Source organism: Cynocephalus volans, chromosome 10 (assembly GCF_027409185.1).
Source record: "Cynocephalus volans isolate mCynVol1 chromosome 10, mCynVol1.pri, whole genome shotgun sequence".
Taxonomy (NCBI): domain Eukaryota; kingdom Metazoa; phylum Chordata; class Mammalia; order Dermoptera; family Cynocephalidae; genus Cynocephalus; species Cynocephalus volans.
In genome coordinates, this window is record NC_084469.1 from 103,886,254 (window position 1) to 103,897,287 (window position 11,034).

The window sequence follows — 11,034 nt, forward strand, 5'->3', positions numbered from 1 at the left end:
ATTTAGAACCTAGTAGCTCCCAGATACAAAACAAACAAAAAGTCTATGGTACTGATAGAGGAGTAGACATAAATCAATAGCATACAATTGATATCATAGAAATAAAACAATATATTTTTGGTCAACTGGTTTTCTAGAATGGGGCCCAGGGCGGATAAAATGTAGTCTTTTCAAAAACTGGTGCTTGCACAACTATATGACCACGTGCAAAAGAATGAAGTGGGACCCTTACATCATAACGTATACAAAAGTTTACCAAGATAAATCAAATACCAAAACATGAAAGGTAAAGTTGTAATACAAAAATAATATGGGTGAAAGTATGATGAAGGATTTGGCAAAGAATTTTTTTTTTAATTTTATTTTATTTTGTCAATATACAATGTGGTTGATTATTGTAGCCCATTATTGAAACCTCCCTGCCTCCTCCCTCTCCCCCCCAACAATCTCCTTTCTGTTTGCTTGTTATATCAACTTCAAGGAATTGTAATTGTTGTGTCTTCTTCCCGCCCCCCCCGGTTGTTTGTGTATTTGTTTATTTACTTTTAGCTCCCACAAATAAGTGAGAACGTGATATTTCTTTCTGTGCCTGACTAGTTTCACTTAATATAATTCTCTCTAGGTCTATCCATGTTGTTGCAAATGGCGGTATTTCATTCTTTTTTATAGCAGAGTAGTGTTCCATTGTGTAGATATACCACATTTTCCATACTCACTCATCCGATGATGGACATTTGGGCTGGTTCCAACTCTTACCTATTGTACAGGTGCTGTGCTCTGCTCTCTCCGCTCCCACCATCTTGCAGTGTGAGATCCCTGAGTCACTGTTGCCACCACCAGATGGACTTTGGACTTCCCAGCCTCAGAAACTAAGCATCCTGAGGCCCATGCCAGATGCAGCTGTCCCAGAATTATGTCAGGGGATTACGTGGAGCTGAAAGTCCCAACCCTGTAATCATGGCTTGGTCTTTCTGGTGACCAGCCCCCATCTGAAGTGATCCAGGAGTTACCAGGCACCAGTCATCTCATTGGTATACAGAAGATACTCTTACCACTGTGGAGATTACAAGAGTTTTAGGAATTGGGGACCACGAAACAGGATAAAGACCAAATACAGGGCACACGTATGGAGTGTTAAGGGTGTCGGTTGGGGACCAGCACACAGAGTGAGAATGCCCCTCTACCCTAGAGACCTGTATGCTTTGCAGATTAAATGAAGAGGCAACTGGGACTCAAAGAACAGGAGCAGATCACACAGCCAGTGAGGAGCAGAGCCAGGATTGGGAGTGGGGTCCAGACCCCAGCCCCGCCTCACCTCATCCACTCGGAAGCTGCTCAGAGGCTTCCAGGAGAGGAGGATCCTTTGTCAGGAGGGGAAGGACCTGTTTCTCCCAATAAGGATCGAGATTACCTCGCTCCTAGTCAGAGGGATCCATGATTCATACAAACACTGTGTCCAGCTCTATCAGTTGTTATCACCACCCTGATCCAGGACAATTTGATTAAATCTGTTTTCAGTGAAAGGGCTTTCCCAAAAGTCTCCGCTCTTCACAAACACGGGCCTCCTTTTGCTCCCTTGTCTAAGACTCCTCCCTGCCTCCTGCCTCCAAGGTCAAAACATAAGGCAAGAGGAACACTTTGGCACTGTCACTATGGGGAGAAGCTTGGCCAAACAGATCTGCTTAGATTTGTCAACAGCTGACTTCCGGTCAAGATGGCGGAATAGATGGTCCCTAGCGTCACTCTCTCCCACAAATCAACTGATTTAAACTATAAAACATAACATCAAGTGCATACGGAATGGGGAGACGTCCAGCGGGGTAGGCAGAAGCTCCGTGGAGACCACATGCCCTGCGGGGCCACTGTCACATGATCTGGCAGATAAGCTTCACCACCACCACCTGGCTCCATTCCCAGCCCAGCCCAGTGCGCACAGAGTGAGGAAACATCTGGCAAGGGAGGCGGAGGCTCCGCAGAAACCATACACCCTGTGGGGCCGCCACTGCGTGATCCAGCAGGTAGACTTCACTGCAGGCACCCGGCTCCATTCCCAGCCCAGCCTAGTGTGATCGGAGAAGGGAGATGTCCGGCAGGGGAGGCGGGAACTCCACAGGGACTATACTGCTGCTGTGCAACCTAGCAGCCTGGCCCAATGCGTATGGAGCACAGAGACGTCCAGCAAGGGAGATAGAAGCTCTGTAGTGTCCACACACCCTGTGGGGGGGCCGCTGCCACGTGATCCAGCAGCAGGTAGGCTTCACCGCCACCATCTGGCTCCATCTCAAGCCCAGCCTAGCACGCACAGAGCAGGGAGACATCCTGCAGGGGAAGGCGAAGCTCTGCAGAGACCACACACTCTGTGGTGCCTCAGTGCATCCCAGCAGCCCGGGCCAGAGCGCACGGAACAAGGAGAAGTCCAGCACGGTAGGTGGAAGCTCAGAGACCAAACACCCTGTGGTACTGCCTTGTGATCCAGCAGCCCAGCAGAGTCCAAGCTGACCAGAGTGGTGGCTCCCCAGACAGGCCCAAGACCCGAGGCAACCACACACGCAAGGCACTAGTGGCCAACTGAGCAGTCACTGAGGTAGCCATACCAAATTGGCAACCACAGCAACATCTTAGTCAGTCAATAGTGTCAAACGTGGACTGTGAAACCCCCTGCCACAATGAATAAACATCAAAGAAAAGATACCAGAAATACTATTGTACAGGTGCTGCAATGAGCATTAGAGAACAGGTATATCTTCGACTTGATGATTTCCATTCCTTTGGGTATATACCCAGCAGTGGGATAGCTGGGTCATATGGTAGATCTATCTGCAATTTTTTGAGGAACCTCCATACCATTTTCCATAGAGGCTGCACCATCTTGCAGTCCCACCAACAATGTATGAGAGTTCCTTTTTCTCCCCAACCTCGCCAGTATTTATCATTCACAGTCTTTGGATATTAGCCATCCTAACTGGGGTGAGATGGTATCTCAGTGTGGTTTTGATTTGTGTTTCCCGAATGCTGAATGATGTTGAGCATTTTTTCATATGTTGGCAATTCATATATCTTTATTTGAGAAATGTGTATTTAGCTCTTTTGCCCATTTTTAAATTGGGTTACTTGTTTTCTTGTTGTAAAGTTGTTTGAGTTCCTTGTTTACTCTGGATATTAATCCTTTGTCATATGTATATTTTGCAAATACTTTATCCCACTCTGTTGGTTGTCTTTTAACTCTGTTAATTGTTTCTTTTGCTGTGCAGAAGCTTTTTAGTTTGATATAATCCCATTTATTTATTTTTCCTTTGGTTGCCTGTGCTTTTGGGGTCATATTCGTGAAGTCTGTGCCCAGTCCTACTTCTTGAAGTGTTTCTCCTATGTTTTCTTTGAGAAGTTTTATTGTTTCAGGGTGTACATTTAATTCTTTAATCCATTTTGAGTTGATTTTGGTATATGGCGAGAGGCATGGGTCTAGTTTCATTCTCCTGTATATGGATATCCAGTTATCCCAGCACCATTTGCTGAAGAGGCAGTCTCTTCCCCAGTGTATAGGCTTGGTGTCTTTGTCAGAGATCAGATGGCTGTAAGTGTGTAGGTTGATTTCTGGATTCTCTATTCTATTCCATCGAACAGTGTGTCTTTTTATGCCAGTACCATGCTGTTTGGGTTATTATAGCTTTGTAGTATAGCTTAAAGTTAGGTAGTGTTATGCCTCCAGCTTTATTTTTTTTGCTCAGAATTACTTTGGCTATGCATGGCCTTTTGTTATTCCATATAAATGTCTGGGTAGTTCTTTCCATTTCTGAGAAAAATGTCATTGGAATTTTGATGGGGATTGCATTGAATTTGTATATCACTTTGGGTAGTATGGACATTTTCAGAATATCCTTCCAATCCAGGAGTGTGGGATACCTTTCTATCTTCTTGTGTCCTCTTTAATTTATCTCAGCAGTGGTTTGTAGTTCTTATTATAGAGATTTTTCATGTCCTTGGTTAACTCAATTCCTAAATATTTTATTTTTTTGGTGGCTATTGTAAATGGGCAAGCTTTCTTGATTTCTCTTTCTGCATGTTCTCTATTGGAGAATAGAAATGCTACTGATTTTTGTGTGTTGATTTTGTATCCTGCTACTTTGCTGAAATCATTTATCAACTCCAATAGTTTTTTTGTAGAGGCTTTAGGCTGTTTGATATATAGAATCATGTCATCTGCAAAGAGGGACAGTTTGACTTCATCTTTTCCAATCTGGATGCCCTTTATTTCCTTCTCTTCTCTGATTGCTCTGGCTAGTACTTCCAACACTATGTTGAATAGGAGTGGTGAGAGTGGACATCCTTGTCTAGTTCCTGTTCTTAAAGGAAAAGCTTTCAGCTTTTCCGCATTCAGGATATTGGCAGTGGGTTTATCCTATATGGCTTTAATTATGTTGAGATACTTTCCATCTATGCCCTACTTATAGAGAGTCTTTATCATGGATGAGTGTTGAATTTTATCAAATGCTTTTTCAGCATCTATAGAGATGATCATACGGTCCTTGTGTTTGATTTTGTTGATATGGTGTATCACATTTATTGTTTTGCGTATGTTGAACCAACCTTGCATTCCTGGGATGAATCCCACTTGATCGTGGTGTATAATTTTGCATATGTGTTGCTGTATTCTGTTAGCTAGTATTTTATTGAGGATTTTTGCATCTATATTCATCAAGCATATTGGCCTGTAGTTTTATTTTTTAGTTGTATCTTTACCTGGTTTTGGTATCAGGGTGATGTTTGCTTCATAGAATGAGTTTGGAAGGATTGCCTCTGTTTCAATCTTTTGGAATAGTTTGTAGAGAATTGGTGTAAATTCCTCTTTGAATGTTTGGTAAAATTCTGCTGTGAATCCATCTGGTCCTGGGCATTTCTTTGTTGGGAGCCTTCTGATAACAGCTTCAGTCTCTTCTGTTGTTGGTGGTCTGTTCAGATTTTCTACATCTTCTTTGCGCAGTTTTGGTACCTTGTCCAGAAATTTATCCATTTCCTCCAGATTTTCAAATTTGTTGGCATATAGTTGTTTATAGTAGTCTCGAATGAATCCTTGTATTTTAGATGTATCAGTTGTAATATCACCTTTTTCATTTCTAATTTTTGTTATTTCAATCTTCTCTCTTCTTTTTTAAGTTAGCCATGCTAATGGTTTGTCAATTTTATTTATCTTTTCAAAACCAACTTTTTGATTCATTGATCTTTTGTATTGTTTTTTGGGTTTCAATTTCATTAAGTTGTGCTTTGATCTTAATGATTTCTTTCCATCTGCTATCTTTGGGTTTGGATTGTTCTTGTTTTTCTAGTTCTTTAAGGTAAAATATTAGGTTGTTCACTTGCCATCTTTCCATTTTTCTGAAGTAAGCATTTAATGTGTTAAATTTCCCCCTTTGTACTGCTTTTGCAGTATCCCACAGGTTTTGGTATGATGTATCATTGTTTTCATTAGTTTCGATAAATTTTTTGATTTCCTGTTTGATTTCTTCTTGGACCCATATGCCATTAAATAGAATGCTGTTTAATTTCCATGTGTTTGTATAGTTTCCAGAATTTCGTTTGTTGTTGATTTCTAATTTTAATCCATTGTGGTCGGAAAAAATACATGGGATAATTCCAATTGTTTTGAATTTGTTGAGACTTGATTTGTGACCTAACATGTGATCTGTCCTGGAGGATGATCCATGTGCTGATGAGAAGAATGAATATTCTGAGGTTGTTGGATGGAATATTCTGTAGGTATCCGCCAAGTCCAATTGGTCAGAGTGTTGTTTAGATCTTGTGTTTCTCTGCTGATTCTTTGCCTAGATGATCTGTCAAATATTGATAGTGCGGTGTTCAGGTATTAGTGTCTGTTTTTATGGTATTATGTGTCTGTTTCTTCTTTAGGTCTAATAGAGTTTCCTTTATAAATCTGGCTGCTCTGACATTGGGTGCATATATATTTATGATTTTTATGTCTTCTTGATGGATCAATCCTTTTATTAGTATGTAGTGGCCCTCATTATATCTTTTTATGGCTTTTACTTTAAAGTCTATTTTATCAGATATAACTACTCCAGCTCGTTTTTCATTTCTGTTTGCATGGTAAATCTTTTTCCATCCTTTCACTCTTAGTCTATGTGAGTCTTTATAGGTGAGGTGGGTCTCATGAAGGCAGCATATAGTTGGGTCCTCCTTTTTAATCTAGTCAGCCAGTCTGTGTCTTTTGATTGAGGAATTTAATCCTTTTGCATGAAGAGTTGTTATTGAAAAGTGTTGATTTACTCCTAGCATTTTATTGATTTTTGTTTGGATGTCTTAAGTGTCTTTTGTTCCTTTCTTTCTGATTTACTGTTTGGGAGAACTTGATAAATATAACACAAGCCCTCCCTACTTTGTTGATCCTAGGCCTTCTTGTTCTTTGCTACGTCTTCAGTTCGGCCAGCTATGTTATAAATTTCCATCAGCTTAGATATTCAATAAATGGATAACAAATGGTCTTGCCACTTGGCAGCTGAAAACCTGGCCTAGACTCATTGACCTAGCATCAGTTGTGTGCTTCCAGACAACAGTTGTATTGGATCTCTGCTACTAGAGTCTTTATCACACCAAAAGCTTTGCATTGCATGTTACCAATTTGTCAAGGCCTGTTTAGTAATCAGCACATCCATTCTATACCATCGAAGATGACAATACTTGAAAAATGTCCCCATCTATTATACAGGCATAAATATTTTTCAGGATGCAGAACGTGATATTTTTTAATGGAATGAAATCAAGTCCAATCTTAGAAAAAGCCGAACAAAAAGCTTCTCCAAAGCACACACATTTCTTTTGAAAAGCATTTGCATTCCCGGTATCTGTGGAGCTGGTTTCTCCCCTCTTCCTCATTGTGGTCCCAATCTGGAGTGGTGTCTTTAGCCCAGGCCTCCTGGTCCAGTGCAGCTGTGGGTGCCTGTCGCTACAGCGATTGCCTGGCTCTCCAGTCAGGATGCATCATCTTTCTTCTGTGCTGAAGACAGTAAGGAGTAGCTGATGGCAGTTTTCCAGGCAGAGTGCAGGTAGGCCTCGCCACTGCTGCCTGACCCCATCCCCAGCCCCGCTGAGTGCGTGCTGACTAGAGAGGCACCTCCCCTGAAGAGGCCCATGATCCGAGGCGACCACGCACCTGAGGCACTAGTGGGCACCAAGCAGACACCTAGGCAGCCATACCAAATTGGCAGCCCCAGCAGCATCCTAGCCAGACAATAGTGTCAAACCAGTGGACTGTGAAATCCCCTGCCACAATGACTAAACATCAAAGGAAAGATACCTGAAATATGAAAAATCAAGAAAGTACATCACCAAAGGGTAATAGCTCTCAAGATCCAGACCCTATAGAACAAGAAGCCCTTGAAATGTCTGACAAGGAATTTCGAGTGATAATTATAAGGAAACTAAGTGAGATACCAGAAAACTCAACTAGACAACATTATGAAATGAGGAAAAGTATACAGAACCTGAAAGAAGAAATGTACAAGGAAATCAATGCCCTGAAAAAAAATGTATTAGAGCTTGCTGAGCTGAAGAATTCATTCAACCAAGTGAAAAACACAACAGTTTAACCAGCAGGCTTGCAGAAGCAGAAGAGAGAACTTCTGACCTTGAAGATGGGCTGTTTGAAATAACACAGGCAGACAAAAAAAAAAAAATTAAAAACATTGAAGAAAATCTAAGAGAGATATCAGACAACCTTAAGTGCTCAAATATCCGAGTCATGGGTATTCCAGAAGGGGAGGAAAAAGAAGATTGCATTGAAAACATTCGACAAAATAGTGGCAGAAATTTTCCCAGGTATAGGAAAAGAAACATATCTTTAGATTCAGGAAGCTCATAGATCCCCAAATGTATCCAACCCAAAAAGGTCTTCTCCAAGACACGTTATAGTCAAATTGGCAAAACCCAAAGACAAAGAGAATCTTAAAAGCTGCAAGAGAGAAGTGTCAAATCACCTATAAGGGAGCCCCAATCAGACTAACATCAGACTTTTCATCACAAACCCTAAAAGCCAGAAAGGAATGGGATGATATATTCAAAATACTAAAAGACAGAGATTGCCAGCCAAGAATACTCTACCCGACAAGGCCATCCTTCTGAAATGAAGGGTAAATAGTATATTTCTCAGACAAACAAAAACTGTGGGAGTTCACTATCACACAACCACCCTTACAGGAAATTCTCAAGGGAGTACTGGGTTTGGTACCTGAAAAATAACTACCACTGCCATAAAAACTCAAGAAAAATCAAAACCCACTAGTAAAATAAAAATGGCAACAATGAAGAGAAAAAAAAAGATTATCTACAACCCAAGGAACCAACAAATACCAAAAACAAACTAAATCAGGAAGAAAGGAACAAAAGAATTCTTAGATAGGACACCAAAAGCACAAACAACAGAAGAATGAATACATAATTTGGACTTCACAAAAATTAATTACTTTTTTACTTTGAAGGAGACCTTCATAAAGTAAAATGATCCATTGAAACTTGTGTACACTGTTGGTGGCAATGGAAAAATGGTGTGGCTGCTATGGAAAACAGTGCAATAGTTCCTCAAAAAATTAAAGTTACCCCCATCTGATTCAGGAATATTTCTTCTGGGTATATATCCTGAAGAATTGAAAGCGGGGACTCTGCCTATTTTTTTTTCCTTTGGTACACCCATGTCAATATCAGTATTATGGTTAATAGCAAAAGATGGAAGCCACTGAAGTTTCTGTCAACAGTGAATGGGTAGGATTAGAAATGTTATGTTATATGTGCTTTACCACAACTACAAGTAAAAATTTTGATTAAAATCTCAACTTATACCATGGAAGAATATTTGAAACTTTATGAGGCTGTCTGATAAAGGTCTTGTAATCAGAATACTTAGAAATGTTTACAACTCAATAGTTAAAATGCAGAACACCCACTTGAAAATGGGCAGTTGTTCTGAGTAGGTATTTTTCTGGGGATGTTATACAAATAGCCCAAAGCATATCAGAAAAATGGAAATGAAAACCAGAATGAGATGATGCTTCGCATGTACTGGAATGGCTAGGATCAAAAAAGTGAGATAGGTTTTGGAGATGATATGGAGAAATTGGAGCACTCATACACTGCAGGTAGTAATATAAAATGGTACAGCTAGTTTGAAAACCAATCTGGCAGTTTTGCAAATGACTTGCTGTAGAGTTATCATTTGACCCAAGAATCCTACTTCTAGGTGAATTCCATATGTCCACACACAAATTTGTAAGAGAATGGTTATAGTCACATTATCTATAGCAGGTAAAAGTGGAAAGAAACCAAATATCAATCAACAAATGAATAAGGCAAATGGGCTGTGTTAAAAATTAATTTGACCAGGGCCGAGCCCGTGGCGCACTTGGGAGAGTACGGCGCTGGGAGCGCAGCAACGCTCCCGCCGCGGGTTCGGATCCTATATAGGAATGGCCGGGGCACTCACTGGCTGAGTGCCGGTCACGAAAAAGACAAAAAAAAAAAACATTAATTTGACCAAAAAGTGGTTTTTTTACATGCCTCGCCAGAATGGGGTTCTGAACTCTTGGCCTTGGTGTTGCAGCACCACGCTCTAGCTCCTGAATGAAATATTGATATATGCTACAGTATGAGTTTGTCTTGAAAAACTTATGCTAACTGAATGCAGCCAATCATAATGACTAGATGTTAGGTGATTCCATTCATTTGAAAGTTTACAGTAGGAAAAGCTGTAGCAACAGAAAGCAGATAAGTTGTCTTGGCCTGGGGATTGGGGAAGGATGATGGGAGTACAGTGGAGTGACTGTTTAAGGCTAAAGAGTTTTTTTTTCTCTTTCTCCTAAGTAATGAAAATGTTCTAAAACTGACTGGTGATGGTTGCAGTACCTGACTGTACTAAAAAAAATCATTCAATTGTATGAATTAAAAGGTTGCATTGTATACTATGTGTATATCAATAAAGTTCAAGGAAATCAATGCATTAGGCGTTCTGATCTAATCTATTGCGTATACAGTAAGAATTTGAAGGTACATCCCTAATTTAATTAACCTTTTATTTTTACTTCTATTGGTGAAAGTAAACATTCATTCCTCTTAGAGATATTGTAGTTGTCTACATTTGAAGTTCTCTAGAATACACTCACAAACTGATGTACAATAAATTTCCTTCAAGAGTAAAATGTACACCTGAATATTTAAAAGAACACATCTCAGAGCTCCTGGCTGGTCTGAGAAGAGCCCCTGCACCCAGGCTAGGGCTGTGGGGTTCAAACTTCCACCCAGAACCAAGCGCTGGGGAGGTCACAGGATTCCTTACCTAAAGTCCCACGTATGGGGTGGTGTAGTGGATTGAATGTTCCCTGCAAACCCATTGAACCTTGAATTGTGTCCCCCAAATTTTATGTATTAGAAACAGCCCCCACTGTGACAGTGTTAAGAGGGTGGGAAATCCTATTACAGTAATTGAAAGATGGGGCCTTGAAGAGGTGATTAGATTCCAGGGCCATGCCATAGTGAATGGATTAAAAATGGTGGTCATAAGCGTGGTTTGGAGGGCTTGAAAAGGAGAGTGAGTGAAGAGGTTACTCTTCACTCTTTCTGCTCTGTCATTTTCACAATGTGATACCCTGACCTGAAGTTACCATCAAAGAGAGCCTTCACCAGCTGTGTTCCCTGGACTTTGGACTTCATAGCCTCTGAAACTGTAAGCAATAAATTTTATTTTCTTCTTAAGTCACCCAGTTTTAGGTATTTTGTCAACAAGCAACAGAAACGAGCTAGTACACAGGGTGGGATGGTTGGAAGGAGATGTTTGACTTCAAGGGTCAAAGGCGAAAACAGAGCCAGACTCTATTACAGGTGGTGACATCACTTTCAATGTGTTTGTTAGTAAGCAAAGGTCACAGTTCATGAGTGACCTTGCACCCTTAGGCCAAGCTCGTGATCCCTGGACGTCACCAGAGCCTCCTGTTCCAGTTTGGTCTGGTGGAGTCACCCCTCTTGCTGTGGGCATTTCAC